The following is a 22,313-nucleotide window of genomic DNA, read 5'->3' as shown; positions in this document are numbered from 1 at the left end:
CGCCGGAATCAACAAATCCCTCCTCCGAAAGCTCCAGACCATCCAGAACACTGCGGCCAGAATCATTCTTGGCATCCCACAACATGGACATATCACTCACCACCTACGAGACCTCCACTGGCTTCCAATCGAGAAGAGAGTAGCCTTTAATCTACTCACACATGCCTTCAAATCCCTCCACAATACCGGACCCCAATATCTCAACAAAAGAGTCTCCTTCTACAAACTAGAGGGAAACCCAGCTCCCCTGACCTTGCTGAAAACTCACACATCCACAGAGCCAGAGTAGGCAGAAGAGCCTACTCCTACATCGCAGCAAAACCTGGAACAAGCTCCTGCTCAACATCAGATGCCCCCCCACGCTGCATACTTTCAGGAAGAGTCTCAAGACCTGGCTCTTTGGCTGAATCAGAGCTGTATGACACCCCCCCTCCACAGCACCTTGAGACCCTTGCAGGTGAGTAGCACTTCACAAAGCCCTGATTGATTGATTGCACTCCCGTAGGAGAGCCCCATATTGCCCAGCAGTGCCACATCTTTTGTCACAGATAAACAAAGGTTCACTAACCTTTATGCCGGATACAGCAGGAGTGATGCTAAGATACCTTATCCCTTTCTATGGCACTACCTGCGAGTTTAAGTTAACACTCCACAGACTATACCATATCTGGGGAAAGGGTAAAAAGGGACAAAGGAAACAATAAAGATGTGGCAGCATAAAACATCTAGTGGCGTGTAGTGGAATGGAATGTCTTCACTTTCTTACTCGCCCCAGGTTTCCTGTAGCAGAAACACAATAACAAGGTAAGTACGTCCCTGCCCTCCCTTAGATAAACATACTATCTTAAATATTTGTTCATAAACTTACATGTCTAGGCAACCACATTCACTCCAAGAAAAAAGGCTCAAAAAAGAAGAATAAAGGAATGAAAATAAACAAGGTGGAATGTCTTCTATGTTAGTCACTGATTGAGATACAGCTCTCAATCCACTTTGCCTCTAAAGACAGAATCCTTTAGCAAGGAGTAAAGGAAATGTGCTTAGCTCTATTTAGAATGTCGAGTTAAATCCCAGAGAAACGGTCCTTCAGTTTTAATAGCAGGAGACTTCCTACTGCTCACTGTTTATGACAACGTCTGACAAGTATCAGACTCCGGCTCCAGGTATTGGCAAAGAACGGAAAGAAGTAAGAAAAATGCACCTAGCACTGTGACCAGATATTTTTCTTAGTGAAAGCGGTGTTAGTCTGCCACACTGCGTCTTGAAAATGAACCGCACAGACAACGATCAGCGCATTACAATCATGCGCGTTCTTCAGCGGTTTCTCTGCTACCGTACGCCACCGCGTACCAGGAGAAATACTCGACAGCTAAAGGTTACCATTAGGTCTCTCGCTCATCCACAGTGAGGCAAGGAACAGGGTCGCGCAGCAGCGCGACTTGAAGGAAATTCCAAGAAAAATAAAGCCAAGGCAGGTTGTAGGTAGGATAACTCGGCACTTCAAGTAACATAAAAAAAACGCCAATGCAAGTCCTCTGGAACATGGCTAACAAACACAAGTGGCAAGCAAGGTGAAAGGGGAAGGGGAGTGTTTAGATAGCAAAAGAGGTGATAGAGAGGTAGGACTACAATATAGGTTTTCTGGGATATGTAGTCCCCCTTATATTCCTCATTTTCTCATCCTATCGCCTAGGTGTGACACCTTTTGCCTGCATTTTTGCCCACATCTCTGTTTGTGGTGTCCCCAGGGCAATGGAACCACCACCAATCAATTCAGCAGGATCCCACATTTCCCCTGTATGGATCTCCTGAGTCCTCTCCCAAAGTGGAGGAGGACCCCAACATTATCACTTCCCCATGATTTCCTTCACATTTCTAAGCACTCTCATGGCTAGATGTTTTGCTATGCAGCAGGATGTGTTATGCCCTCTAGGGGCCATGTGTATGTTGACATTCAGAAGGCCTGGAAGGCCTACAAATGTATGAATGTAATGTTGATGTTGTTAAGCTCTCTAAGGGCCAACTGTATGGCTGCAATAACATTTCATAACAGTGTGATATCCTCTAGGGTCTGCATTTAAAAAACTGCAGCTTGATGGTTAAAAATGCATTAATAAAACACATATACAGGTTGTATTCATTTCAATTGCTTCATTGGTTCACCATAAATGTAAATGTAAACGTATTGAATTTATATAGCACACTTCTACCCGGAGGCCTCGTAGCGCTGTATTCATACCGCTGTGGAACCAATCCTGGCTTTCCTGTGAAGTGTCCACACCTGGGCACCCCCAACGTGAAGCCAGGCATCCAAGCGCTGCTGGGGCCGTTGTGGAGATTAAGCAAGCTATTGCCCAGAGTCACAGAGTGGGACCCATAATTAGACTAGGCACCGAGGCGAGAATTATCAGGTCCGGGGAAATTGAGTCCAAGAGCCGCCGAGGCGGGAATTGAACCCTGGTCCCGGGCCAGACCTCTGCATCAGGGTCTGCTGCTCTAACCATTGAGCTACGCTTCACCACATAAGAATGTAAATTGTTACTGCTTGCAGTAGATATGTTTTATTATCCTTAATAAGTGCATTTATGGTGGGGTATAGTTTTCCTAATTGCATCTAGGTACCCAATGATGAGTTTAACATGTGGGCTATTGCTCTTGAACCATGACAAAGTTACTAGACTCACTTGATATGTTGGTTTGGCCCCTTTAGGGGGCCAAAGGTCATAACACTATGTCATATATAATATTTTATATCTGTCAATGTATATTGTAATATTGTATATTGTAAATTGTTGCACAGTATTTAGTAGTATGTGTGTTTATTAAATGTACTTCTCTTTTTTCTAAAGTAAAAATACTGACTTGATAATCATTTATTGAGTATTAATATTGCGTGCAGTGATTGGAGTTTACGCTACCTCCCTTGAGTAGGCCTTGGACTGCTCTGCTTTACTACCCTGCTAGAGTCAAGCATTACAATGGAGGGTTTGGTTCTCAGTGCGGACAATTGTGGTCCTATTATTTGTGATGGTGACCATAACTAATGGCCAGATTTACAACAATACACAAGAGGATTACCTAAGCACATCAAACTACTACCAGCCGGGTATCTAAACAAAAGATATTTAGCAACTCAGACCGCAGTCATTTGCATTTTACTCTCATGGCTGCTCCCAATACTTGAGTTGCATATGGTACAATTTAAAACATGTGGGGGTTTGTATGTCAGGATTAGAAGGGCACTTGGGGCAGTACATAAGACTATACTTTCACACTCTTCTTCAGAAACACTATACATCTCTGAAAAGGAAAGTCTTTTTGGTTGTTAGAATATGTATTCAGGAAAGTGGCAATCTTTCAATCTAGCCACATCCTTCCCCACCCCAATTCAGGAACTCTTGCCTGGTTCACGGCAACAAAGCTGCCAATTATAGACTGCAGAAACTGTACCAAAATCATCCTGGAATCTGGAAACTATTTTTGAAAACAACATAAGCATGGCAGCATTCCAACTGAGCCAAATGAACATGCAATATCGTATATAAGATGTATGACTTTCGAGTAGAATTGCAAGACTTCAACCCTTGATCAGTTATCTACAACTCCCATGTGCTTTTCATAGTCTAAAATGCACTCAGATGTGTGCACTTCTGGTACCTGACCACAAACAGTCATTGATGAAATGCTTTTATTGGAAATAGTTGTGAGCATGTAGATATCTCTTCGGTCTCAATGTTTCAAAACAAGAAGTTAATAAATACATAAAGCCCTGCTCTATACCCTTTCATGTTTTTTACACACAAGATCTCTAGGGTAATGTTAACTGGTAGAGCATATTGTGTCAGAAGGTAGAGTGTCCACTTTGAACAATTCCTTAGATAATTGCACACCTGTATAGAAATTGTCCACTTATGAATGGTGACCATTACTAAAAAGTCCTTTGGCAAGTTTTCACACAATTTTTTCACTGACTCCAAAAGTGGAAGGGTGACCAAGAGGGTCAACTAAAGAATCCCTACCAGTCTACACCCTTAAATTATATGCATATCCAGTGGTGGCATTTTTACACAACATATACTGCTTAATGCCATAACATGCTCTCTTAATAGGAATGCGTTGTCTGAAAAATAAAAACAGTCCTTTAATAGGATCAAAGACTCATCCATAGATATCTCTTTCTCTGGAACATAGATCACTGAGAAACAATCTATTAAAATGTCTTGGAAAGAACGAATCCTGATGAGACAGCCACAATCAGGGTAATTTTATGGGAAAGCTGTAGTATTATTCACCAAATGAAGTATCCGCTGCAGAAGCAAATACCAATCTCGACTCATGTTTGCTGGAATTTTAGTAGTTGCCATCAAGGGACTAGTTGACCAATACAAATACAGTGATGGCTTCCTTAGCATCCTATCAACAAAGTTAAATCCCAGAACCGCTTAATCTCATTAAGATTTGTGGGAGTTCTCTGGATAGCTCTAGACGAGATCTTAATTATGGCACCATTGTCCCTCAAAAACTGATCTGTAGACAAATTCATTTGCAATAATATTGTCCAAAAACACATCATCAATAAATAGTGTGAAGAAATGGATACATTGCCTTTACACCCTGAAACACCACTAAAGGTAGGCAAAACAGACTGCACCATTATAGGGGCAAACCAGGGTTCATCACTTCCAGTGCAAAGCCTTCCCAATTTTGGATGTAATATAGCTTGCTCTTGTTGCACTACTGACATATTGATGTCCTCCTCTGAAAGAAGCACTTCATCAGCACTAATAGTGGATCCATCAGATCTCTCTCAGATAGAAAAAAGCAGGCCAACAATCTGCTGGGCAGTCAGCCTGATGGCAGTCATGATGATCACTAATGAAACTAACATTACAAACAAGACAACAATACATAACAATACACTCAACAAACTGTGGCTGTATCAAACAGTAAAAATAATCATTGACATATAGTGACCTGAAAAAACCCTATCAATACAAACAACACAATAAATTTTATTCTCCGAAAACATCAAAAAGATACCTCTCACTTGCCACAGACAGCTAGACAGATGATCCAGTGCACCTACTCTGCACAGATACACCAAACACCAAAGATATCCCACTAGAAAGGAAATACACAACACAGATTTTGCACAAATCCAAAAGTGAATTTGAAACAGAACAAAACATAAGCTAAAGATGCTACAATTGTTTAAATAGTTAAAAAAATACATTCAAGCAGGGCAATTATGCTGAATTGAAGAAACATTACAAATACGTTTCCTTATCAAACATATTAAAGTATACCAATTGCAGATCTACCAATATCGAAACCGCAAGCAGGAGTTGCCTCCAAGGAAATCAAAAGCTTTATGCTACAAGAAAAAGTAGAAATAAAACATTAAGTTCACACATGCAAATGATGACAGAAAACAAACCAGTTAGGAATTTAAAGACAATGAAGTCTGCCCCTTTTGGCAGATTGGCATCAGTAACGTCCAATCTGCTCCCAAGGGAGGCACAAAGCAAAGGAAAAAAATTGCCATGAGTTTGAAATGGCCCTTTTTGCAGGGTCACCCAAAAATGTTTTGACTTTCGACTCCATTTTTTCTGACCTCATTTTTGTTGGCTTTAGGACTCTGTGCAGTTTACCACTGCTAACCAGTGCTAAAGTGCTTGTGCTCACTCCATAAAACACGGTAGCATTGGCTCATACCTAATTGGCATATTTAATTTACTGATAAGTCCCTAGTAAAGTGCACTGAATATGCATAGGGCCTGTTAAATGCTACTAGGTGGGCTGCTGCACTTAGTGTGCTACCTACTTAAATAGCCCTTTAACTGTGTCTTAGGCCTGCCATTGCAGAGCCTGTGCGGGCAGTTTACATGCTATTTCGACCTGGCAAAATAACCCTTTCACAAGGCTCAAACCTTCCCTTTTCATACATATAAATCACTCCAAGGTAGCCTCTGGACAACCCTGATGGCAGGGTGCAATGTATTTGAAAGGGAGGGCATTCACTTTTAAGTTTTACAAGTCCTGGTAGTGAAAAGCACTTCGATTTGTTTTTCAATACTGCAAAGTTATTCTCTCCTATAGGATCACATTGGGATTAATTTATTGCATTTTATAAGTGTAATTCCAGAGTGTGAAGAGATAGATTTTTCAAATTTGGTGTCTTTGGAATCATGGTGAAGTCAGATTTTAAATTACAATTCTTAAAAGGCCACTTTTAGTAGGCTGGCTTTTTCTTATTTTAGCCATATAATACCTCTAATCACATGTCTGGGGTGGGTGACACTTGAGTTTTGTGTATTCCCCCTGTACAGCCACACACAGTGGGAGCTTAGTGTGACTTGACATGCCATCCTGGCAGGATAGGAGAAAGGAGCCAGACCCAGCCTCACTTACACCTTAATAGGCTGTGTCCTGTCCCCACACAAAGGGCTGCGTGCTCCCCAATAGTGAGTCTCCTCCACTTCAAAGGCACAACTGGGTAAAGTACTTGACCTCAGACACAATCACATTAGTACACTTCTGGACAAGTGACTTTGCCTGGAATAAGGACTGCTGAGCTGCTAAAGGATTGCCACTCTGTTGGACTGCTGCTTTGCTTGACTCCTGCATTGCTGTGCTGCCCTGCTGCCTACTGTTCTCCTGCCCGGATGAGAAGGACTGGACCTGCATCACTAGAACCAGGAGTGAATCCAAGGGCTAGCTGGCGGGCATCCTAATATCAAGTCTCAGGGAAATAAAAGACTTCCGCTGCTGCAGGGATCAGACTCAAAGTATCGCCTTCGGAATCACCACTGGGACAGGGTGGAGTTTGTTGAGTTCTGTTGAGTAGAACTCCGTGAAATGACCATAAACTCTGCCACGCTACATGGAGTTCTGCAAGCGGCGGAGGGCATTAGGTTGTGTCGTTTGTGCTGATTTTTAGCACCAGGTGTTTGTCCCACGCTTGAAAATCAGCACCAACAGCACCATGCGCAGCACAAGAGGTTGCTGCTTATTTCTGCTGCTTGAGTAGATTTTCTGCTTTAGCAGCAGCTTCCTCAAAGAGGACAGAGGGTTTCTCAGTGTGAGCGGTCTCGACCAACTGCTATCGCCCGTATTGAGAAATCTCACTGGGAGATGGTCTATCTTTGGATTTTCCCACTCACGCTTGCCAATTTAACACGGGTGAGTACAAGCAAGGAAAACAGTCTGCTCCACTTAGTGAAGCTGAGTTTTCTGGAACTCTGCGTGCTCTGCAGAGAGTGGAAAACTCTTCAAACTCCATAAATGGAGCAGAGTTCACCACCCAGGGCTAACCACCACTGCGTGTTCCACTTACCAATGTAAGGTCCTTGTATCTCCGTCGACGGCGGCCTCAATGACAAAACCAAAGCCTCTGCATCGTAGCTCATCGTTCATCGGAACCTATATATCACTGCTGTTGTATGGCTCAGGACTAGCGCATTGTTGCTTCTGTGTGGATCGGAACAGATGCATCACTTCGACTGTGTCTAGCAACTCAATGTCAACGCACCCAGGATTTAGGAACTTTGGTTCGGCGGTCCTCACTGGATTCCAGTATACAGCCTGCACTGCATCATGAATAACCCAAACTTTTGGCTTTGTCCCATTCTGGTGCGACCAGATATCCTGAATATTGTTTTTTTGCCTATAAACTCTATATTTCACTATAAACTTTGAAATTCAATATCTCAAGTTCTACCCATTCAATTTTTGTTGTTTTGGTCTTATTAAAGTCAGAACCATTTTGCTAACTTGGTTTGGGATCTTTTTGTGTGGCATTTTCACTGCTTTACTATTTGATGCTTTGCAGAAATATTTTACAACTGCCTATAAAGTAAGCCTGCCTGTTCTGTGCCAATCTACCAGAGGGTGAGTAAAGGTTAATTTAGGGTTTGCCTGACACTGACCCTGGCTAGGATTGTGGTTGCTGTTTGATTAAGGTTTACACCTCAGTCAACCAACAAACCCAATTTTTAACAGCACCCCAGAGGAGAGTGACCCTTACCTCAGGGGTAGTTCCTGTATTCCCATCTGTAAACAATCCCATCATGCCCGTCTCTGACTAAATCAAAGATGATGAGACCGTTCTCCCATTGTCCATAGCCCATGTGCCCTCCCCAGTGGTGTAGCCAGGGAAATGAGCAACCCCTCCTCTGTGGACAATTTAAACCAGTTCTGAAGGCAGCTCCTCTCCCATAAGGAGTAGTGCTTGCCTAAATTGAGGAACAAGAAGGGGTCTGCCCAGGTGTCAGCTGAAATTTGTTTGTGACAGGGTAAGCCTCTTTTAAGTTAACCAAGATCCTGGGCATAGCCCAGATAGTCATCCTGCCAGAAGAACAAACACACCTCTGCACACCACACACCTTTGTCCTGCTTTGGGAGCAGTTTTCACACCTCATAAAGGAAAATATTCAACTAACAGCTGGAACTCACGCAAATGGGCCCCCAGAGTCTTTGAGCAAGGAAAAAGTTACTTTGTAAAAGTACTTTTTCCAAAATATGTTTTATGAATCTGACTTTACCAGTGAATTGGGTTTGTAATACACATTTAATTCTTGGACTTTTTGAAATATTTATCTGTTTCCTAGTTGGAGCAAATCTTGTGTAACTTAATATTGCGGCCCAATTGTTTCCACTAGAATATCCAGGCTTTCTACTGTGAAAATAATTGTTGTGGCTTTTTTACTGAAAGTACATGTTTAACATTTATGTATCCTACTTTTAAATACCTTGCACCCAGTCTTATGGTCAGTAAGGACTACTTACAGGTGATTTATTCATATTTAGAAGGAAGGTTCAGGCCTGGCAAATTGGGCTATTCTGACTGGTTGAAATTGTAGTTTAAAATTGCACAGTCAGGCTACAAGTAGTCCACCTGCAGTCATATTTGCACTGTCACTGTAGTGGATAGCACAAAAAGTGCTGCAGTCCACTTGTGAAATTTAAGTTCCAGGCCCTGGGTACACCATTGTACCACATACTCTGGACCTATGGGTAGGTTAAATATGCCATCATGTTCAAAGAAGGAACACAGTCATTTTGCCACTGGTAAACAGGGGTGACGTGCAGAGTTCTACATCCATTAAAAACAGTAAAGGCAAAAATCGATCAGACTGAGCAGCACTATTGAGCAGTCTGACAGTCATGTTTTGAATGACTTGTAATTTGGTCACAATTTTGGACAGAAGATCCAGATAGCAGCAGATAGCATAATCTTTTCTGGACAGAAAGATGGCAACAACCAAATATTTTCTCATTGTGTGAAGAATGACTGCTAGAATATACTTTAACTAACCGTAGTGTGATAAGTCCTTTGGGACTTCCCACACTACTAGAGAGTATATACACTAAAAGGTGGAAAGAGTCTTAGATTGAGAGCATCATGTTTGAAAAGATATGAACCAGTGGAGGGCAGAACAACGTAATCAATTAGCCAAGCAGAATGGAGGAGTTGGCTACATTGAATGAGGAGGAAAGGAAGCAAAATAAGTCCTGTGGTGCTTCTGGCATCCAAACAGTTCTTAGATTAGAGGACTGTTTCACCACCCATGCTCAGTCGAAAACCTACCTGGGCTGTGTCTAGCCATTTATGGTTCTGTAGAAAGTTAGCTGCTGCACCTGATAATTCTCCCCTAGTTTGACCATGGTGGGGTACAAGGAAATAGGCATAGATTTGCTCACTATATTAGGATCAATATCAAACCTATTTAGCAAATGTTTTGCCTGTGTTCTTCTACCAACAGATATGCACACTACCTGAAGAAAAGGAAATGTTGAGAAGTGAGGAAAGAGTAGGAAAGATCGAGGGGCAAAGGGCCTGAATCAACTTGTCTGGACAAATGTTTATTATGTAATATTAAAGGATAAAAATCTAGTAGGTATGAGAGTATTCATTGGGTAGGGAATGTCCACTAATAAATCCTGCCTGGAAGTGTAGTATTTAGTTGCATCCTGATCATGCTGAGACAAACTAGTTCTGATTTTGTTACATATGAGGGAAATCCTAGTAGTGAAGAAGGTGGTAAGTCTACCACACAATTCTTATGAAGGAAAGATGGTACAATACAAACGAACTAGGTTGGTGAAGCCTATTCCAACTCAGAACTTTGCTCAGCATGAATTGGTGAATGAATGAGTCAATTCCTCATAATAGGAGACTACTCCTTGTAGTGTTTACAATGGCTGATCTTATAGGGAATATCTTGTTTTAGGTAGAGAAGTTCTATGATCAAAGACAATGGATGTACATTTTTAAATGCTATTGCAAGCTCTTAAGAGCTGGCAGTTTGTGTAACCGATGCCTAGAGTTGTTCACATATCAAAATGGATTCATCAGTCTAAATTTTGGACCAAATACAAGTTGGACAATGAATGGTCCATAGGGGTGGGAGTGCAGGAGTATTCAAGATCGTGATGTTAAATTGTAGCAGGGCAATGAGGTGCCCAAGACAATAGGAGAATGCAAGGTATTTTAACAAAATTAGGAAAGAAAAGATAAGATTGATAATATGTATTTACTGATGTGTGGCATTTTTTCTTCTTGTTGAGGCAAAGTCTTAAAGGTTGCTTAAAGATGGTATGAACTATGCTGGCTGTGACAGTGTTATACTACAGGTTGAAATCATCTAGCAGGACCATAAATTTTTGAAAATTAATGGTATTCATAGAGCAGTCTCCGAGAGTTATACATAGAACAATGTTAGGACTGAGGGGTGATAGTAGACAAGTAGTATTCAGATAGATTTGGAAGCTAATAGCGAAAGACAACAATCGAAGATGTGCACAAGTCCATGACTCAAGGAGGGGTTAGTTATCATGTTCAGGTCAGATTTAAAGACTTCACCTATCTATCACATTGCACAAGATTGTAAATTGTGGAAAGTAACCCCACAATATCTTGCTAGGTACATCCTGCAGCCATGTTTCAATCATGCACCATATATTGATATTGGTCTCCTGTTTGGTAGTTGGGGGCTTTCCTGTAGGTCTAATTCTAGCTTCCTAACCTCCTGAGTGCTAGGGCTTTTCTTCCCTGGTGCTTAACCCTTTTTTGGACTTGCTCACACTTAAACCTTCATAACTTTTTTCCCTTAAAAGTTATCCACACCAAATAGGCATCTTTTTTCAAAATCCTTGGGATTTTAAAGGTTCAGGTGGTTTATAGATTCCCCTAAAACTGGCATCAATCAATCAATCAAATAATCTTTACTCAGTATACAAAAAAAGTATAACCAAAAAAGCATACATCAATAAAATATGTTAAAATCAATTAAAATACCAACCACAATTAAAAGGGCAGAAAAGTCAAGTTATCAAATCCCCCAAAAAGTCCCCACAGAATCCTCCCTCTCAATCAACAAATATGCAAAAAAGTGCTTAGTGCAATGTAAACATCAAAGGTTAGACTTTGCTCAGTAAACAAGGTACAACCTATCCCAGTTGAACAGCTCCAGTTACCAAAATATCACAATACAATTATTAACCTCCCCACTAGCTTCCTCAGACCAGTTGCAGTAGATAAATATTTATAAATCATCACACAAATAACCTACGGCCATAGAAGTTGTAAGTCCAGCACAACGCGGATCTACAGCTTTTAATGTTCAAATATCTAAATAGGGGAACCAGGAACTATTTTTGAGGTACAGTATATCATTTACAAAAAAATAAAAAATATAAAAGAGACTAGGCAGATACTGAAACACAAGGACAAGAGTCCAAGTGTGCATCATGACATGCAGTACTAGGGTAGGAACCAGGAAGTGTGCTATGCCAAAGTTTAAATCTGGTAGGATAAAATCTTTATTTATGAGAGAGGGAAACATCAGGTATGGTTACATAGACAAGGTGGTAATAAGAGGGAGAAATTCTGTCACCCGCTTCTTTTTTGACTCACGCCTCGGCCTTTGTTTAGTAAATATAGCAAGCAGATTGTGTTTGAGCATTTTTTGGGGATAGACGCTATTAGTGTTGGATTTGTATAAACATCTTCAAATAGAGCCAGGTGGTCCTTTACATAGGATAACCCTGGGATACTCTTTGTTTAAAGATTTACAGTCGTTGATTAAGGCCTGATTAAACTGAATTTCTTGTTTAACCCATAATTATCCCCATAATAGATCTATCTATCTATCTATCTATCTATCTATCTATCTATCTATCTATCTATCTATCTATCTATCTATCTATCTATCTATCTATCTATCTATCTATCTATCTATCTATCTATCTATCTATCTATCTATCTATCTATCTATCTATCTATCTATCTATCTATCTATCTAAGTATCTATCTATCTATCTTTCAGTCTGTATGTGTATCTATCTATCAAGCATCACTAGTTGCCCTTGTGTTTTGTTCTGAAAGGGTACCTCTTGGTCCTTTCACATTTCAGGTGAAATGAAGTGTTGTTTTAAAATGTTATTTTTTAGGTTTGCTGTGCTAGGATCACCATCTTTCCAGCTTTCAGAAACAAACCAAATAGAATAGGAACACATTTTTTACTGCGATTTTTAAAATTTTTGCAGTTAGTTAATATTTCCACATTTTTGCGGAGTCAACCTACTTACATTTTGTGATAGAAACAAGTGTGAAACACATTGGTAATCCCAGAAATCTATAAATTTCTGAAAAGCAGATTGAATTCTAAATTCAGCAAGAGACTATTTCTGTAGATACCTCAAGGTTCACTCCAAAATATAAACTATTGAAATAAAAGCATAATGAAAACAAGTAGGACAAAACCAGCCATTTCTGACACAATTTTCATCTGTCATTTTTTTCACTTTGGCCGATTTACAACAGCAATATACCATTCCATCTGAGAGACCCTAGGTGATGGCAACATAAATGACTTCTAGGTTCTCCAAAAGCATGCTATACCCAGAACCAATAACCGAGCTGCTCCCTACAATGGTTTTTCATTGTGTACTGACTATATAATAATTCATATGATAAAATATAAGAAAAGAATAATGGGTATAAAGGAAACCTATGTATGTCTAAAATGTGCACAAGATACTGAGTTTAGGAATAGTTGTTATTTGTATACCAAAGGATTTATGCCATAGTATCGTGTGATTGAAAAAGCATTTTGAAAAATATCCTTTTCATAAACACTTACTTACATTTGTTAGCATCAAGTGTAGAGAAATACAATTGGTAATAATACATGGTATTCTACTATGTGTTACTACACATCTCCCAATGAAAACTATACTCAAATTGTGTTGGTGGGCCTAGTGCCTGCAAAAGTAATGGCCCAAAATGCAATATGGCAGATCAAAACTTTCCACTCAAAGCTGACCCTTTTTTGCAATAAAGGTTGCTGTGGATTTTCTGTCTTGAGTCAGCCTCATCCAGGAAAACATACCAAACCCAGGCATTTCAGAAAACTAGACACCTGAAGGTGTCCAAGCTGGTGTGGCTTGCATGGATCTCACAAGGCTTTATTTTATCTGGAAGCCTTAACAAACTTCAAACATTGGCTAAACCTCACATTTCTCTCATATTTCAGTGAAGGAAAGTTCTAGATTCTGCAAGGAAACACACATTTTCCACCACTCTGCATTTCCATATGTTGGTATCCCATATGTGCAGGTGAGCCTAGCACCTGCAACAAGAAAGAGCTGAAACGCAACATGGACATGCCAGAGTATGTGTGACAAGTGTGGATCCCATTACTTTTGTTTACCCACAGTGCAATGCAAACCTCAAACTTTACCTAAAACCACACAATCTCCTCATTCAAATTCAAAATCAAAATGTCTTTATTTTGGTTCAAAACTTGCTACCGCTTTGAAAAGAAGGAACTTAGGGGCTGATTAGGATGGTGGACGGATTGCCCCCGCCGGCCCGGTGGGGACAATACATCCGCCATCCTCACAGAAATTACCCCCCGCAACATTAGGATGGTGGGGAGAACAAGGCGGACGGCAAGACCGTCCACCGCTTTTCCGCCGCTTGCCTTCGCGACCGGCGGAAAAATGTGCTTACATATGGTGGAGGTGTTTGCGAGACACCGCCAACCATATTACGGTGCCGGCGGTCCTATGCCTTTCTACGGCGGCATTGCCACAGTGGAAAGGCATACTGTCTTTGCTTTGGGGGCCGGTTGCGGTCCCCCAGAGTGAATGGGGGTGCACATGGGGGGTTGCATTTCGAAGTAAAACATGGCACGCACCGTGTGGTGCCTGTCATGTTGTGCTTCGAAACGCACAACATGCATTTATAGCATTGCGGCGGACGGTGCTTTCAGCACCTCCTGCCGCAATGTTAAAAATGCGGTATGCACCCGCCACTGTGGCGGGTGCATCCTAATGCGACGCATGGGACCTCCGCCCCTGTGGCGGACGGTCCCTTCCTACGACAGGATGGCAGACGGACAAAGTCCTTCCGCCATCCTAATCGGCCCCTTAGTTGATATTGTACCATTATCTGAGCCATGTAACACATTGTTTTGAATGTAAGCACAGAATGTGGATTTTAACAATTTCCTGGATATCAATGTCTGCTGTGTCGGATATTCCCAAAAGTGGTGCAGGCCTAATTTCTCAAACCAAGAAAAAAACATGCTTGAGCCACGGGATGCTCTTGCTCTGGTCAATCTTTAAGATCTCCTCTAGACCTTCCTTATAGTGTGTCAATTCCAGGGTTGAACAGAGCTGCACCCAAAATGATAAGGGTCTTAGTATTGCATGGTGGTCTGTTCGTTTGACATTTAAATCCATAACAATGGGAATTAAAGGTGTTCGTACTGGTAAGCTTAACAATCTTCTAAAACATTTTTTTTTCTCCTGGTTCAAAACCCTTTTTGCAATTGGGCCCCCATATTTCAGCCCCATAAAGAGAAGCTGATTGAGCTCTGTGTTTAAAAACCTCTATGGCGGGGGACACCACCTTCGAGTAGCTGCTCCCATGTGTCTTTATTATGGGTAGTGTGTTTTGAAGAAGGGTGATCTTATTTTTTTCCAGTTGTGGCTTCCAGGACAACTTTGTATCCAAGGTGATACCCAGATAATTAAAATATCGAACATATTCTCATTTTTGGTTAATAATTGCTAAATTTGTTTTTAAAAGACTTATGTGGGTTTATTGCCATGTATTTTGTTTTGCTGTCATTTTTTCTTAGGCCCTTCGTGTTACAATAGGTGTTAAAAGAATCCAATAAGCATTGTAGACCTTTGGGGGTTTGTGATATTAATATTGTATTGTCAGCAAATAAAAGCGCTGGCACTAAATCCACTCCCAACTTGGGCGAATCATGAGTGCACCCGAGCAAATATCTTGAGATATCGTTAACATATAAAGAAAATAGGATGGGCGCCGGTACACACCCCTGGGGCACGCCACATTTACCGGGATTGCCTTGGTGAGTTCGCCCCTTGGATTCCATCTTATTTTGGCAAAATTGTCCTCGCGCAGTCTTGGTATTTGCACGAGTAATTCATCTGGCAGTCCTTGGCATTTCAACGATTCCCAAAGTAAGTTCTATGGTATGAGGTCGAATGCGGCCCTGTGGTCTGCAAAAGCAATATACAAGTGGCCCTTTTTTAAAATACTGTATTTCCAGCATAAACATAAAAATCTAAAAACCTGATCAATTGTGCTGATTTTGGATCTGAATCCCGCCTGGAACTTTTAGAGCACACTGTTCTCTTTAAGCCAATTGTTTAATCTCATTAAAATATGCCTAGCAAAGATTTTTTGTAAAATGTCAATTAACCCCTCCACTGCGCCGCCGATTTTGCGTAAACGGGCGGGCCGCGTCGGCCATTGGCCGACGGCAGCACCAGCGAGGTAGCGTTGCCGTCGGCCAATGGCCGACGGCAGCATGGAAGGGGTTAAACTTATTGGTCGATAATTTGTAGGGATATAACGATTACCCTTCTTGAAAATCGTAATGATCTCTGCCCCTTTCCATGATTCAGGTATGGGAGAGCCCGAAGCAATAGCATTGCATACGCGGTTTATATATGGGTCCCAGACACTACTGTCATGCTTCAACAAATCTCCCGGACTTTTGTCGGGGCCAGGCGCTTTCCCTGACTTGACTGCATTAACTGCCATCAGTGTTTCTTCCAAACTAAAATGGAGATCGTTGATATTGGGATTGAATGCAGGAGCTGCAATGGAGAGTATTTTTTTAGTTTGTGCTGCTGCATAAAGGCTGGAAAAATGGTCCTCCCAAGTTTTAGTGTTGAGAAAGAGGCCCTTAGTATCCCTACCAGTCTTATTGCCCTTTGTTATTATCGCCAAAAACCTACTTGATCTTTGGACTTAGCTGCACAAATTAGATATGTCCAAATATTGTCATCCCAAGTTTTTTTTGCATGAGCAAGAATTCGCTTATAATTAGTTCTTTTCTCCCTTGTGGCCATTATGTCTTTTTTTATTGCCAATATAAGGCCAGCTTTTGCTTCCTGACACTCTTTATTATACCATGGGTTATCTCCTATTTTTGAGTCACTCCCACTACGATCCTTAGTTATTCTACTCACAATCGGTGCCAAGGCTTCTAACAAAGCATAATGTGCGTCCAATATTGGAAACTCTACTGCAGGTGAATCTATGTAGAGAGAGACGATGTCTACAAAAGTGTTGTAAATCTGCGTCATAGATTGGATGTTTCCTAACATATATGGCTACTTTAAAGCTCAATGACTATTGTTAACAAGAGTATTGTCGGTAGAGATATTAATATCTTCATTGTTCACAGTAATATCAATAAAGGAGTCAGTTGCTAATGTCAAATGTAAGGGACCGTGATCACTATCGGATCTGGAATCTATTGTCGAATCAAATACATTTGGCCAGAACTCGATTGATACCAATATATAGTTTCTGTTGCTCTTGCAATTGCCTCTGCTAAAGGTAAAAACATTTGGTCTATCAGAAGGTAAACAACCATTGCAAGCTCTAAGACAATGCCCTGTTATTAATTTCATAATTTGTGTTACAGCTACAGTGCAAGGCACTGTCGGGCTACTTTCTAGAGCGGGGATGTTATTTACTGTATTTTCCTCTTCAAAGAGGTTCTCAAAGCCCACCACTGGTTTGCAATTTAGATCGCCCCCTACAATTACCATTGCCCCGGGCTCTAATAAATTTAAGAAAGAATCAAACTGTTCTTTTACCAAAGATTATTTTGTGGCTGGACTTGGTCTATTATAGATGTTAATCAGATATTTTACTTTTTTTGTCCTGTGTTTTAATTTCCACACCAGCCTAGTCCTGAGATGGTATTTCCAGCTGGGTTAGGGCCATTTTAAGAGTGATTCTTATCCATATGACGAGACCCCCTTGCTGATGGAATAGCATTAATACTAAAGGTCTTATACCCAACCTTATGGGGGTTTCTAATACACAAGTCTCTGGAACGAGGCAGATATCACTTTGTTCTATATATTCCAGCCATTCAGTATCCCTAAGATTCCTATTAAGTCCCGCAATATTCCAAGAAGTAAGTCGTATTTCTGACTCCTTCTTTACTCCTGTCTTTATTGTGCTCAGCCTAGGCTGTTTGGTTGTTACATCAGGAAAAGGCTTTAGAAAGCTAGATGACAACCCCCATGGCTCTTTCACCCCTAGTTGTCCAATCGGCTCAGATGTGTAAATGCTGTATGGATGAGAGGCATATCTGGTCCACATTGCATCTTGTCTGGATGATAACAGGAAGGTGTATATCGTTCTCTACGGGAATTGGTTGTCAATCTAGGGCATCTAAGTCAGATAACGCCTGAAATCTATTTGGAAATAATATTGAGGTGCCTCCATGAGCAGATTTCCTAGGGTGTGGTTTGTAAAAATAGCCTAACGGGAGCACGCTGACACAAGTTTTTCGAAGGGATATCTCCTCTTGCGTATTTAATAGTCTCAGAACCATCTGGGGTCGGAGAAAGTTTATTACTATACAATCGCCATCAATCTTCTTGGGGGGATCACCAATCCACCCTACTCTGCAAACCATCAAAATGCCATTCATATTCCGTGAGTTAAAGTTTTTATGTTTAGTCAACCATTCAAAGGTCTTGTTTCACAGATTAGTCCAGGATTCACTCTGCTCCTTTCTTAGAGTAGGGACCCCAGCTAAAATTAATACGTAGGGACATGAAGCAGGTGTTAATCCTATAACATCAGTGCTTGAATTCAGAATTGAACCTTGTGAGTCATTTGTTGCAGCAGAACCAAAGCGATTTGTGGGTAAATTTGGGGCTACCTGTTCAGGGCATATATCTTGTCTTTCCCCTATTTTATCATCTGATTTCTGGGCCTTGCCCCGTGTAATTTTCTCCCTATTTTCTTTATGTGTGTTGAGTTTTGCCACAGAAGTACCATTGCCCCTATTACTCATTCCAGCTAAACTAAGGGTTGGGAGACACTCCAATTGCTTTGGTTCACACACCCCTTCTATAATATCAGGGTGACTAATATCCTTTCTACCTCTCATATTATCTACCACAGTATATAACTAATCAATCTTTTTATCTAATAAGCCACATTTTGTATTCATTGATTCAATAATCTGTGATAATATAGACCCAAGTGCTGATTCTAGTGTTGTTGTAAGTGTACGATCATGATCCCCAGAGCTTTCTTCCGTTACTAAAGTGGAAAGGGGGGAAATTACTTCTGTCTGTGTGCTAACAGTGTTTGTCGACTTTACAGCTTGATCGTCTACATTGGGAGTTATTTGAGACATGGGCCGAGATCCCCCTGTACTCTTAGTTTTAGATTTTAGGTTACCCATAACTCGCTTCTGCTTTGCTCTGGGACTTTCCCTTTAGGCTCTTCTGATACTTTTGAAACTCGTGATCTTGTTTCTACCCTGTCTACTGTGGTCATCTGGTACTGGGTTTATGAATATTAGAGATGTGTTTGGCGAAGCAGGTGTCATTGGTTTATTTTGGACAAATATTTTTGGACTTAGTGGAGACTGTTGTGGTGAGTCATTCAAATTAAAAGTGTGTGGTTGTTTATACATTGGAAGTTGTGTAGGATCAAGTGACAAACGTCTCTCTGTCATTTGGATTTCTTGAGTCAATAGGGATTCTGCTCTGGTTAAAATGGCATCTAGAGTACCTGCTGCGCCTTTGCGCTTACTCATGATCATGGACATATAAGATAACAGCAATCAATTACTAAATATTTGAATCCCAATCAATACAGCAAGGTTCTAAAACAGAACATGCAGTCTTACAGTCTTATGAAACAGTTCAAAACGTGAAGACGGTTCTCAGAGGTGTGTATAAGTGTAATTCCCAATTAGAAAGCAATGTGACCTCCAAGTTTGGTGTTTCTGGAGTCCCAATTTAAAAACACAACTTATGCTGAAGTTGTATTTTACATTTTGATTCAGAAAATGCCACTTTTAAAAGGTTGGCCTTTTCTTATTTAAGCCATTTAGTGCCATCTGCTTGTCTCTGTTCAGTCTGGGTTGAGTGACAGCTAGCGTTGGGTATTTCCTCTAGACAACCACACACAAAGGAAGCTTAGTTGTGGCTGAGCAGTCTTTATGGGAAGATGGGAGGGAGGAGCTGGACACAGCCTCACACATACAAACAAAAATGGTTGTATACACCCCTGTAGTGAGTCTGGATCCAGGGCAGGGAGGGAGGACCTCTGTGCACTTCAAAGGCCACTTTTGAAGTCTTCTCCACTTCAGAGGCACAACTGGGTTTAAGTATTGGGTCCCTGGCCACACCAAATAAAGACATTGGCCTGACAAGAGGAAGGACTGATGTGTTGCTACAGGGACTGCCACTCTGCTGGACTGCTGCTCTGGAAGAACTGCTTTTCTGCTGTGCTGCCCTGCTCCCTGCTACCCTCTGCCCTGCTGAGGAAGGACTGGACCGATCACACTTGAGCCCAGAGAGACTCTAAGGGCATGTTGGTTTGACCTCTGGTCTAATTCTCAGGGACATCAAAGACTTCTCATCAACCTGAAACAGTACATGGACTTTGCTTACTGCAAGTCTTGCCATGCCAAGTAGTGCCAACCCAGTCTTGGACCCTTGGTAGTGGATATAAAGTGCTTCAACTGTTAAGAATACATGCATCGATGATGTTACGCTGATAGGAACCGGCGCATCACCTTTGATGCCAAGGCATCACCTCTGCAGCACAGACCGCAGACATTGCATCACTGACTGCACAGCGGATCAACTCCAGGTTCTGAAGCATCCCCAACTTTGTGCGGTTCACGTCGACACATCGCATCCTGTTGCTCATATTGCCTACAACCCAGCGGTTTGGTGCTCCTCACATCTCAGCTCTTGACACTTCTTGGATGCTGCGTATTTGACATCAATGCATAACAGGTACTGTTTCAGTGGCCCAAGGCTGATCCTTGTATCTGACCCTCTTTCCATCATGATCGGCCTGAATGTTTGGATTTACCTGTAGGCGCTTTAAGCTTTAAGCACTATCAGCCTGATTCATGTACGGGCCGTTTTGCGTGGCCCTAATAGCGAATCATAGCGACTCGCTATTGAGGACACGCAAAACGGCATTCATGTAGGAATTGCTAAATCAATAGCGATTCCTACATGTTCTCTATTTGCGAGTAGCAATTTGCTACTCGCAAAAAAAGGAATGACTCCCCATTCATTCCTATGGGCCAAAAGGCCCATAGGAATGAATGGGGAGTATCCCTCATTTGCGAGTAGCAATTTGCTACTCGCTAATCAGATAGCGATTTGAAGGGTGCCAGGGGTGTCCAAAGGACACCCTGTAGCACCCCTAAAATGCACATTTGAACAGGTGTTGCGCACACACATGTCCAAAGGACATGTGTGTGTGCAACATGCAACTTAGAAAAATGCTTTTAAAAGCATTTTTCTGAGTTTTTGCTATTTACCGAGAGGTCTGACCTCTCGGTAAATAGCGGCCCAAAAGTGTAAAATCGCAATTTATTTTTTGTGTCATGAATAGCATTTGAGGAATTTCTATTAGAGATTCCTTAAATGCCATTCCTCGCAAATATGCGAATTCTTAAATAGCGATTTTTGCATTTGGGATTGTGAATACCAAATGCAAAAATCGCACTCGCAAAGGGCCAGATTCTCAGAATCTGGCCCTTTTGCGAGCGCTATTAGCTACATGAATCAGGCTGTATATTCCCATTTATTCTTTAAAAAGTGATAACTCCAGTTATACTTATTGGATTTTAATCGTTTTGGTCTTGTTTCATTATTCTCTATTTTCCTAAACTGGGGTGGGGTTTTCTGGGGTATTTTCACTGTGTGACTGTTTGAAGTGTTGAACAAATACTTTGCACATTGCCTCAAGTTAAGCCTGACTGCTCTGTGCCAAGCTACCGGTGGGTGAGCACAGGATTGTTGTTGCTGCTTGGACAGGATACATACCTCTGCCAACCAGAAACCCCACTTCTAATAATCACTGACATGGAGATGGAGCTCCTGAGGTTCAGAAAGAATACATGTCTACAAGAGTGTTTTCAATCCTATGCATACTGGAAGATACCCAGACAGTGCTACAGCAAGAAATGTCAGAATATGGACATATGGTCGGAGAACAAGACTAAGAAACGGCTATATCGATTGTCCTATCATATTAGTGCCAGTATTAGGTACAGACAGGGGTGAGGGGGTCTCCGACCCATTGGCCATTGCCCAACCATTTGCAGCATACTACTGTAAATTAAACAGGCTAGCACACCACAGTAATCCCGGAGCTTGGTCTTAATTGCTGGAGGAACTGCTGCTTCCCTGCAATGTTGAAGAACTGTCAGAGGCATATGCAGATGTGAATAGTGGCAACATACAAGGCCCTAAGGGGTTACTAACTGTAGTTTGCAAAGGCATGTCCTCAATACTGAGACCAAACCTGTGGTCAGTGTTTTAAGAAGCAGTGAGCAAGGGAACCTTGTTGAAAATGTTGCCTTATCTAATTTATCCAGTTTATTTCACAGCAGAATACCCTTGGAATATGGGCAATCGCCCCTCTGCTCACTGTTTTACATTTACAGTTTCTACATTCCTCCCAGCGAGGATTTCCATCTGCAGGTGAGGCTCCTGTGAGTTCCAGGACCTCTAGTTCTACTACAGAGAAGAGAGTGCTGAAATTGTCGCTAACGCGCGCTTGCGGGCCACTGCAACTGAGAGCGTCACCAAGGATCATTGCGTTGCTGCCGCCGAGTGCCCACAACATTGAGATCATCGCTAACACACGCTTGCGGGCCGCTGCAGCTGAGAGTATCACCAAGGATCATCGCGCTTCTGCCGCTGAGTCCTTGCAACATCAGGTCCATCGCATCACACCAGGATCGTCA

Source organism: Lissotriton helveticus, chromosome 3_1 (assembly GCF_964261635.1).
Source record: "Lissotriton helveticus chromosome 3_1, aLisHel1.1, whole genome shotgun sequence".
NCBI classification, from domain to species: domain Eukaryota; kingdom Metazoa; phylum Chordata; class Amphibia; order Caudata; family Salamandridae; genus Lissotriton; species Lissotriton helveticus.
The sequence above is the reverse complement of the archived record's forward strand: the minus strand, read 5'-3'. Positions refer to the sequence as shown.